The sequence below is a fragment of the Atta colombica genome, unplaced genomic scaffold, assembly GCF_001594045.1.
Source record: "Atta colombica isolate Treedump-2 unplaced genomic scaffold, Acol1.0 scaffold164, whole genome shotgun sequence".
Taxonomy (NCBI): domain Eukaryota; kingdom Metazoa; phylum Arthropoda; class Insecta; order Hymenoptera; family Formicidae; genus Atta; species Atta colombica.
Window position 1 is genome coordinate 1337588 of NW_017259255.1, and position 11626 is coordinate 1349213.

Consider the following 11626-nt stretch of genomic DNA (forward strand, 5'->3'; position numbering starts at 1 on the left):
AGTAACATATTTTATATATATTTTATATATATTTATATAATATGTCCATTATATGTATAACATTTTTTTTGGGGGAATACTTATATCTAGGTAAGATCTAAAAATCTTCATTATTGGACGAATATTAGTCAACTAAGATCATGAAATGATCTTGAATTAATCTCAAATAAAAAAAAAAATTTATTTCCTATGAATAATTTTTTAATAATCTTCAAAGTTTTCGATATGCTAGAGTCGACCTTTTATATTGAGGGCATTGCATATATTCTTGCCCTTAATTTATCTAAATTATAGTTAAGCACTCGCTGTCAGATTTACAGCAGAAGCCAAAAGCAACTGAACGATTAACGTGGAATATCGATTTGACTCTTCGTGATTTGGGATGTAATATCTGAGCTTTATTATCTTCGAGGTCGCGCCATGAGGGCCTGCGTGACTTTAACATTTCGTTTCGCCGCCGACCCAAAGATTTCGCGGGATATTTTCTAATCGAAATGGTGAAAATCTCGAAATAGCATGCAGTTAAGGATCGACTACGTCATCGCCATCAAGAAAGTCGATTTTATCCGCTTTCGAGTTGAACTGTACAGAATGCCGTCGAAAATGCAGGGGCGTCCTCCAGACCGCAAAATCGGACAAAACCTCTTGGCTCGTACTTCTTGGCTTTTCTAAAATACATCTTGTCTCTTCGAAGATATATCTGTGTAATTTATTAGGATACTTTTCAAGGACATATTGAGTTTCATATAAAACTCATTTCATATAAATTCCATTTCTTGCTTTTGCTTCGATCCAACGATCCCACATGATTTCTTATATACTACATAATGTGAAGCTAGCAATTTACATTTTAATAGGTTTTTTTTTTACATTGAATAGAATGAATGCATGCAATTCTTATCCAAAATTAGAAATTTTATATTTAACAATCAATACATAAAAGTACTGATATCCATCTATGTGATAAAGATCTGCATTAAATCATCTAAAATGATTTTACAAATGTTCTTTTTTTATAAAAATAAGTTGTATATCATTCTAATTGATTTAGTTGTTAATTTAGAATTGATTGTGACTGCAGGATATGAAAGTCACTGGTTTGTGCAATCTTATAAGTATTAATAAAAACAATAAAATTACGTGAAAGAAAATTTCGATTAACTTGTATTGCAAAGCATCGAATATCATCGATACGAGCTGTGCAACCAGTCAGAAACAGCCAGAAATGCCATTTAATGTCCTTTCCGCTGACACAGCACGCGCCAATAATCGTAGATCCGCTCTCAGAATGATTCAATATTATCGTTCGATTTTCGATATTTCCGTCCGGGGGAATCGGAATCACGCTTCCATCTAACGGAACTACGTCAACTTACCCAGAAATTAAGACACTCTTTCCGGCCTGATTCAACAATGCACTATTAGAATCAAGACAGCATGTATATTCATGGATATTTATTAGAATTCTGATTATATTCTTCTTCTGCATTGAATATAAGAATTGAATATTCTTGCATACGATTCTGCGAAAGCGATAATATCTGAAATACCTGAAATCTATATCCGAAAGAGGACACTCTTTAATTAAGTATTCAAATCTGATAATTGGATTCAGTCTATTTTTACAATGATTCGTAGTATCGTAAAGAATATGGCTTGCAAATATAAATATCATTTTTAAAACTTTACTGTGACAGTTTCACTTGTACAATCTCGCTTTTCGTGAGACACTGCTCTCATTATTTTTATACAAAAGTGTTATAAATCGACGACCGAGATTCTCCAAATAAAACAGTCGATATAGAATTTATATTTAAAACAGCAGTTATATAGGTCGTATCATACCATGAATTGTGCAGAGAAAGCTAATTATATTAAGAGCTTCAAAACCGGATTGTTTACGCTTGATTCATTTCTGATATGGTCTAGTTTTGCCTGAGAGATTTCCTAAACACATTAACTTGATTTTACATTTATGCAATCTCTAAAGAGTTAACGTCTGCCTTCTGCAAGGGCAGCTCGTGCATTTCGTTATGCAAATCCTAATTCGCAGCTTAGGTCGCACCGCGATACAAGTTTGATCCTATCTTCATATTCTTTTGCTTTAATCTCGCCATGACGTGAACTATTCCTCGCGAAAGGAAACGCGAAATAACTAGATAATCGGCTTTGCGAGCGAGATTTTAACTGTAGATTTTATCAACTATTGTTATACCTTATGTGATTATTCCTATTATCTTAATATATTCTACAGACATTTTATACGATGTTCTAATCACCGCACAAAATTTAATCTTATTTAGAATTTTAATATTATAAATAATTATGTATATAAAAGAACAAATATATTTATTGTATGCTGTTTTGTACATGTAAAGTTAATAACTAAATATTCATGAATTGTAAAAGAAGAAAAAATATTACTTTTATAAATATTATATATGTTATATATGTTTATAACACTTATGAAAAGTATAAATGTTACACTTTTTATTTTTCTTTTTTTATTCAATTAACAAATATGTAGAAATTATTAACGTTATACTTGCGAAGCAGCCTAAAATAGATTTGCTTTCGTGCATGTAGATAATTATTTACAGTACATTAAAATTTCATTTCTCTCTAAATAAGAAAAGAATTTGCGGTGATTAGAATGTCCGATAAAATTTCTGTAGAATGTATTAAGATAATATATAAAATATAAGAATGCCCTTGAAACATTATTAAAATGATAAATTTGAAAATAAAATTTTTTAATTTATTTCCATTTTTTGAGAGATTTTAAAATTCGATGTTATCTGCATCGATATATTCTTGTAGCGATTAATCCATAATGACGTCTCAGCGATAATGCGTTACGAAACGAACGAATTTGTTGAAGATACTTCTTATGAACGGCCGAAAAGTTTCAAGGTCCTCATGCCTCTGTATCGACTTAGAGCTTGTATGGTAATTAAGCACGAAAGCGGAGCTTTCGTGACTGGCCGTACTCACTATCGCCCCAGAAGACTTATTCGCGAGTTCTGCATGGGCTCGGCTGGGTCAGGGTAAATCACGTGACATCATAACAGGGTGTGGTGATTTATGTGAGGTTTTAAAAGCTTCCCTGCAACGTGTGCAGCTTGACTTTACGACGCTTCGAATTTTTACTCGCGCGACATTTAATTTTTAAGCCATGAATCAAATATCGAGAAGAGTTTTTAGAATCGTGCAAATAGTTACTATGACAGGATTAAAATTTTGACAAAAGTATGTAATAACTTAATTTTGAGTTCTATGCACAATACAATTATCTCGACTTTATGTCGACTACTTTAAATAATTGTATATCATATTTGAATAAATGTGTATTAATCTTTTTTTAAAATTTAATAAACAATAAATAATTTTACTTAAAATTAATTTTAAAGCTGACAAACATTATTAATAACTAAATAGTAGAATAATGATATTTCAAAAGGTCCATTAATACGTTGCACATGTGACGTTGAAACTTTATATTTTTATGTCGATCGTATTTTTATTTAAATTAGGTTAATTGGCTTCCTTCAATTCCAGCCAACAAATTAGCGTCGATAACGTATCGGGAAAAAAAACGAGAAAATCAATGTATATACTCTTTTTTATTGCTCATACCGTGAGTCCGTATGTAAATTGGGTCTCCTGAAAATATGAAAATAATCTTGTCGACGGGAAAGATATGGCTCGCGTGACGACAATCGCTTCCTTGCGATTTTACTTCCGTTCGCCACTTTGTTCCGACCTCGAAGATGTCAGCTTGTATAGGAAACGTCGGTTCTATTAATTTTAGAATATTTTTAGAAAATGAATGAAGTTTAATTGCAGAAAGTTTAATTTTAATCATAAGTATTTTAATTTTGCACACAATAACATTTTAATAGTAGGCATAAATGGAACTTTCCATATACATCTCTATATTAACCCTAGCTGTATACACACTGGGGTTTCCAGCACAATTTTCTAAATCGAGGTTTTTTCGTGTTTCTAAATTTTTCTTTTTCTTTGAACTTATATATTTCGAAGTTCCTTAATTCTATCAACTTTTACACATGATAAGCTAGTTCCTTAATTAAGTTCCTTAATTCTTCATTGATTGAAAAAAAAATTAATTGAAATATCCATTTTAACAGAAGTTATGGTAACAAATATGGATGGGATCCCAGGAACTCCAGTGTGTAGCTCTAAGGTGCAAAAAACAAGTGTGTACACTTAGGGTTAAAAGAGAAAATTTCAATGAGAAGAAATTATTCGGTTATTCACTTATTCTATTACCTAAGAAATTCAAAAACGTTGCAAAGTCGATCGACTGTATAAAAATGCAGATTAGAAGGGTGACTAAAATACAATAGTGTCACGTAATCGTTCCGGTGTCACGTAACCATTCTAGAATCGATCTAGAATTACCGAGAGGACACATTCTATCTTTCTCGATTCGTTTTACGATGGACAGCGGCGGTTTGTCGGACAGCTTTTGAATTGGATTAAAGGCTGGCGTAGGGTTGGAAGCTAACCCTTCGCCCTTCAATTCCTCGATTTTCACCGAAACAAGCCGACAAGCATGAGACAGAGACAGGTTCAACAGTGCGGTGTTTGATCGGACAATTTATGTCGATCCAATTTATGTCGATGGGATTGCCTAACTTATTTCGTTTACTTACTTTACATAGAAATGGAATCGCCTACTTTCGAACACTAAAACGTCCTGTAATTTTTTAGCATTGTATCCACTGCACATTTTTTTTATTTGTAAATCTATAATTTTGTCGGTGCATTCAATATTATTTGGAAGTTCATAAAAAATGATTAGCAGATAAATAAATTTTAAGTTTCAGATAGTCTGATTAAATTATGCGTAGATTAATTTAAAATAGTCATTGATTAAAATTTTTTCGTTTCAACCTTTTAATTAAAATAAGAAAAAAAATCTAAAAATGAGATCGATTTTATTATGATAATTAAATACGTTTTACTGGAAATTTAATTGAGCTGAATTTATATTTTAAATTTAATAATAAAGAAAAATAATTTATGAAACAGTGTTAACAAATGCAAATAAATCTTGATTCTTATAAAAATGTTTGCCGAGTCAAGGTCTCCACTGGAGCACGTTGGACTTGCTCTTGGATTTACGCCGGGACACTTGTTGCCCCCGTCAAGCTTATCGTGAGCGAGTCCATCGCATGTAAATAGTTTTGCGCGACTTCTTGACCTCTGTCTTGTACGTGATTATTTTATAAGTCACAATTGTGTGTGGCAGAGCGCATTGTCTTTTTATCATTTTGTCGCATCATTAATCGAAATCCTTCAATATCAGAATATTTTGATTGTGCGATATCAGTTAAAAGTATCAGTCAAACAATCAATTAAAATAAGCTAGTATCAGTCAAATACAAAAAGCATGGACTGTTCCATAAAAGTGATCAATAAAAATGAAAGTGATAGGTTGCGAAAATGACCAGTTTCTATCTCTTTCTGTTCAATTAATCGCAATATTAGAAAGAGAAGAAGTTTAGTCGTCTTCACGCTCCCTCTTTTTTATTTTTGTTGAATATTTTATTTAATATTATACTATTTAGATACGAATGAACAGCCCATGCTCTATCTTTGATATCAGTCAATACTATTACACAAATTTTGATATATTATTCTATGAATACTTCTTGAAGCTAAGTACAAAGAACAAAACAATAAATATCTTTATTTCTAATATTTTATAATGATTTTATAACAAAACGACCATATTTTGTTGCAGTTTTACAATAAGTCAATCACTTTTAATAAGCTGATCCAAATAAACTTTTGCATAAATATTTATTATTGTTTTATTAATAAATATTATTGTTTTATTATATAAAATTTTTTATTTAATTCTTAATGTTCTCATCATATAAAAACGATTTTACGTAAGAACCAAGACAAACAAAAAAATTAAATAATAAGATTTTTAAACTAATAAGAAAAAGTATTCTTGAATATATTCGTAATAATAGATATTCGTAATAATAGAACAATCTATAAAATTTTTATATTTTTAGTTTACTATTTTTAGATGTGACATATAAATTCTTAATAGCAAATTCGGTTGCTTGAGTTACACTACACTAGTGTATATTAAAAACTAGAGATGCACCGAATCGTAAAATTATATCGGATATCCGCTATCTAATCAAATATTTAAGAAGGCAATTTCTTTGAATCGGATATCCGATCGGATTTCTTGGATATTTTCTGAATATCCAATCGGATTTTGACAAAATGTGTTCTTCTAAAAAAAAGAAAAGCCTATAAAAAAAGATAGTAATTTTTCAATAATATATAAGATATTATAGCATCATGAATATGCATACTTACTTTTAGAACATTTGGATAAGAAAAAAAATACAATTTAATGATATCAAATTTTAACCGGATATATTCCTGGATACTAATGATATCCGATTGGATAGTAAAAGAAGTGGATAATACCGGATACCGGATATTTTCCAAATATCCGATGCATCTCTATTAAAAACTGCTATACATAAAATTAGTAAAATTAATGCAAAAACGTATAAATATTTTAAAAATTAAATATCCAGTAATGATATTGTCACGTTACTAATAAAATATATAAAATGTATTATTTGATTGTCAAAGTTGATTATATTATGCATTTACTGCATTTACATACTTTGTATAAAGTAGTCTTTTTAATGCGCAGTAATCCGGTGTGTAGAATGCGAATCGAATTCACTATAAACCAATAGAAAGGCTAATCACAATCAATCAAGCAATAAAACTCAATCATCCCGGCTGAATGTAAAATTCGCATTCCTGTAAATCGCAAAGCTGCTTATCATATAAAGTGAAAAATAAATTCTTTTTAAATTCAAAGGAGAAGAAAAATGAATATACATAAGAACAATGTAATGAAATTTGCTAGAGAAAACGATATCGAGGTACGGTATCCTTAATAGAATGATTTTAAATATTGTTTAAATAAAACAAGAGTGAGTTAATTCTCCGGACTGTGGAGACCGAAGGTTACGGTAGAATAGAAAGCTCTTCGATGGGGGGTAACATTTACTCTTCCAGTAAACAGCCAGCCGCTGTCTATAATGTGGCGCGTGGGGTTGGCGCGAGCGCCGTACGAGAAGGGAGGGCTATCGACCCTACATCTGCCTATATCGACAGCAACGGAGGAACCACGCGGTCTGCTACATGCAACCCTCTTTCTTAAAGGCTGCTATATACTGTGACACACGTGTATCGACAAATCGACTACGGAGTCTCCGTTTTGTTGAAATGCGATATCTGAAATTTAATTTGCAAGTGTGTTTTTGTCCAAAATGAAAAATATTGACACGAGGCTTATATGATACAGCTGCACGTATCAACATATATGAGCGCTGCGTCATATCATGAGATTCAAAATGTTGCATACACGTATATATATAATATGTATATACGCAGTAGCTACACTTTTACCGCGAAATGTTAAATCATTCAGAATATAATGTGTATTAATGTGTATAATAGCTGCAATAATGAAAATATTTTCTTGCTGATATGAAATAAATTAAATTATAAATTATAACTACACAATTATTTAATTCGTTTAATTAAATCTTTAATTTTATATATATGTTTATATTACTATAAATAATGTTTATATTACTATAAATTTTATTTGCTATTTCCACCATGTTAAGCTTCTGATTATGTGACTTAGAATTGAAAGCATTCTTTTTTATAAAAATTACTCATTTTGATTCCCCTCGAATACTTGGAAGGTTAAACTTCATTTCGCTTTTACACGCAGAATTCTTACGAATTGCAAAGTTAACGGTTACTTACTTACAATCTCGTCGTTTGCTTTGCACGAACGTAAAGCAACAGGTAAATGTTCTAGCATCGCATGTCACAATTAATTTCTTTTACGTCGAGACAGCGTGAACGCGACCGATTAGAGAGATTATAACATATAAGATAGAGATCTTAATTGTTGAAAAGAGTGTTTAATTCATTGTAACGCGACCTTTCACTTTTGCAAAATGGCACATTTTTTTATCATTTCCAGCTTATATATAGGATATTCTAAGCCTTGTCGTAGAATCGCGCCATTTTAATATTCAATTATTAATATGTTTATTATTAATATGTTTATTATTAATATTTTTTATTAATATTTATTATTAATATTTATATTTTTAATGATTTACATAATAATACTTTTTAAGTCCTTACCTTATGGTGGATAAGCGATATGTCTTTTGGAATGTAAGATGATACACCTCAGTCTACTGTGAGTATGCGACGAACATGAAGGCGCTGAACTCTTTTTGTCCTCGTCGGAATTCGCGACGCGAACGATCATCATTCCGCGTGACACCATCACGACCGATTATTTTTTTAAGCAGGCTTACTACGCAAGAAAAGAATCACATAGATCGATCATGTAGATTATCACAAGTAAAGTCACAATAATTAACGCGAGTTTCCCGTGATTTGTTTTAATGAAACGTTTCTGCTTTCTTCACCGTCCAGTCGCTGATGTCTGAAACATCATGAACGATTTACAAATCAGCGAGAATCTAACTTTTTTCTTAACTATTATAGAGCTAAAGCGAGCGTTGCATTCTTGTTTCTTGATACTGTGAAGATACGATGAATTAAAGCAAATTACAGTTTTGATGATTAAATCATTATAAACGATTATAAGCATCGTTTTTTTTTCTTATTTAACCCCTTTTTAATTAGAATTTAGTTAAATATAAATAAATGATTTTTCAAAATAAAAATTTTTTATTTTTTAAATATAGATATAAAAAATAAGAAGAATGAAAGCAAATAACAGAGAGAAAAAAATGAAAAATCATCTATTTTTCAATTTATTTCAATTTTAAATATTCAAATTGTTTATAAAATATTACAATCTTATTTTTTGATTAATTTAAACCAAAGTTTTTAAGAGGATTAAATATTAATTAATATATAGCTACTTAACAAATTAAAAATTTTAATTAATCTTTGAATTTGAGTTGCAATAGTTCAGCTTTCTATTAATTTAGAATAGCTTAAAAAATATACATATGTTACAAATGAAAGAAAGGTCATCATTTGATTACGGAGCATTACGAAGCACAAACTCTCATCTGTCATCAACAATGATAACTCGTCAACTTTCCATTTATAACCCAATTATACTTTGCTGACTAATACACAACGTAGCAAACTCAAACGATCATTATTACTCTTTGTAACCCACGCGAAAGTCTCTAAACACAGATTATCCTTTTCGGTATCTCATAAGTCCTGTAAGTACCTAATGTCAGGTGTTCTTGAATCAGCTGCAGAACTATCAGAATTAATCTCTATGAACTTGCTTACGTAAAAAACTAGAATTACTAAACAAAAAGATGTATTCTGACATAATATGCAGCAACTAATATTACTTTTAATCAATAGCGATTATTTTTCACTTTCTTTTTCCATTTTCCCTCTCTCTATATAAAATTTTTCTGAAACTTTTTTTATATTATATTCTTTTGTTATATTAAGCTTAAAGCAATCTGAATGAATAAACAATATATATTGCTGAAACTCTTACGAGAACAACAATTATGCATCCAAGATGTATGTTTTCATTACGCTATTGATCAATAACAATCACACATTATGCTCATCAGCTTTCTCATTCGTGATCTTATGAATCTCCCGCGCGACTATAGTAATACACAAGTTCAGCAGCGAGATCATTACTCTCAGTATTCTCTCCTCTGGTAGCTTCACTGAAAGTTGCTCAAAAATGCGCGCTAGCATCTTTTTCCCCTCACCTCCTCTTTCTTTCCTCTGTCCTCAACATACCAGATATTCCGTCCGCTTGTCAGCAGGGATATGGCAACATCTGCAGTCTGGAAAACGGGTTGCATTCTTCACTGGAGCACTGTTTACACGACAGGTTGGACGCCATGGTCACTGTCGTCAGAAACGAGGAAAAGCAGTCCTCAGGGACGGCGTGTCCTTCGTCCTGTCGATGGTGACGGTGGCGGTGATGATGTTCTTGTGCTCTTTCCACGGTATCCTACTTGCGGAACGCGGTCTCATCGATGGGAGGACGCAACACAAAAGACGGCCACTTGTACGCTCATCTCCGCGCGGAATCTCTTCTTGCCGACGTACGCGCACATTCAGAATACGCCAGTCAGCCTTGTTCTCTTGTTGGTCACCCCGCAAAGCTTTTCTCACCCCTTTTTCCACTTCCCCTCTTCATCTGCCCACCTGTCCACCTTCAACCCCCTCGCTCGATCGCGCTCAAGCGCGCGTCCCTCTCGCTCTTAGCCCTGATCTGAGGGCGCGAAACTGCACACTGGGGGGGTTGCACTCCACACGATGACGCGCCTCTGGAGGCTCTCGCGACACTAAACTACCCTTGGAACTAGCACCACGCCCTCCGCGTAGGTGGCACCACCACTCGTTAACCCCCTTTTCGAGGCCAAAGCATCTACTATTAACAATAAGTCTCAATCGAGACTCTTTCGTGTGGTCTATTAACCATGATGCTTTCTTTTTCTATTTTTCTATCTCCTTATTCGTTATTCGGTCCTTTTACACATAGTTTCTTCTCTGCTCAAATTTAATTCTTTTTCATGATAAACATATTTATAAAAGAATAAAATTTTGCATTTTGAAGAAAATAACTTTTAAATTTGACAATTATATTAATATTATAATTAAAAAATATAAATATGCAAACATATAATAATATTTATTTAAATATTTATTAATATAATTTATTTAAATATTAATATAATTTATTTAAATATAATTTATTTAAATATTTTATTTAAATATTTTTAAAAAGAGTCAAGTTTAATCATAATTTTTCCTTCTTGATACATTTTTATTGGAAATATCCAGATATAACGAATGAATGTGTAAAATGAAATCAATGAGAAAATTAACGAAGTATTCTCTTTTCAATATCAGTATATTCTTATTTATTTTGTTATAAATAATTTTTTGAAGTTTAGTTAATTAAATATGTAGATATTTCTTTTACATTTTTAGTAAAAAACTTTTTTAAGTAAGAAATTCTAGATTTTTGCTAAACTCGCTTCTTTGATCAACTTCGATATTTACAAAAACATTATAGGCGCATTTTTATAATGTATTTACTTATAACATTGGATTTATTTAACGCTTGTTTTTTTCCAAAAATTCTTAGAATACTTTCGTAAGCACTGTTTTGTTTCCTGTTTCACAGACTAGAATTTTCATTTTTTGAAAGCGTCGTATGATATCATATTTACAGATATGTACATGGTATTAAATTTACATTATGTAACTGCTTTTTGAAAGGTGCGAATTCGTTGCGAATTTCGTTGCTAGGCAACAAATCTACAGTGTATATACAATATCATGATTATAATATTGCGATCAGTAAAAGAATCCTTATATGTAATATAATCCTTTAAGTTTTAATGTAATAATGGTTTCTAGCTTTAACGAAAATCAAAAGTTAGTTAAATATGGAATAATTTAACATTAAAAATCTGTAACTTCATATTAGCAAATTAAAATCCACAAGTATGTGTATTAAACGGAAATTAAAGGGTGTGTGCTA

The 11626-nt window shown here is 31.2% G+C and overlaps 1 protein-coding gene across 1 annotated transcript in view; it reads right to left on the bottom strand.

Annotated features, from left to right (window-relative positions):
• Nucleotides 1-8338, bottom strand: part of LOC108686131 (blood vessel epicardial substance-like) — a 15022-nt gene extending 6684 nt beyond the window's left edge. Inside the window, exon 1 of the mRNA XM_018191239.1 lies at nt 8248-8338. The gene's annotated coding sequence lies outside the window, so the exon portion shown is untranslated. The remainder of the gene's footprint in view (nt 1-8247) is intronic.
• Nucleotides 8339-11626: the final 3288 nt, after the last annotated feature.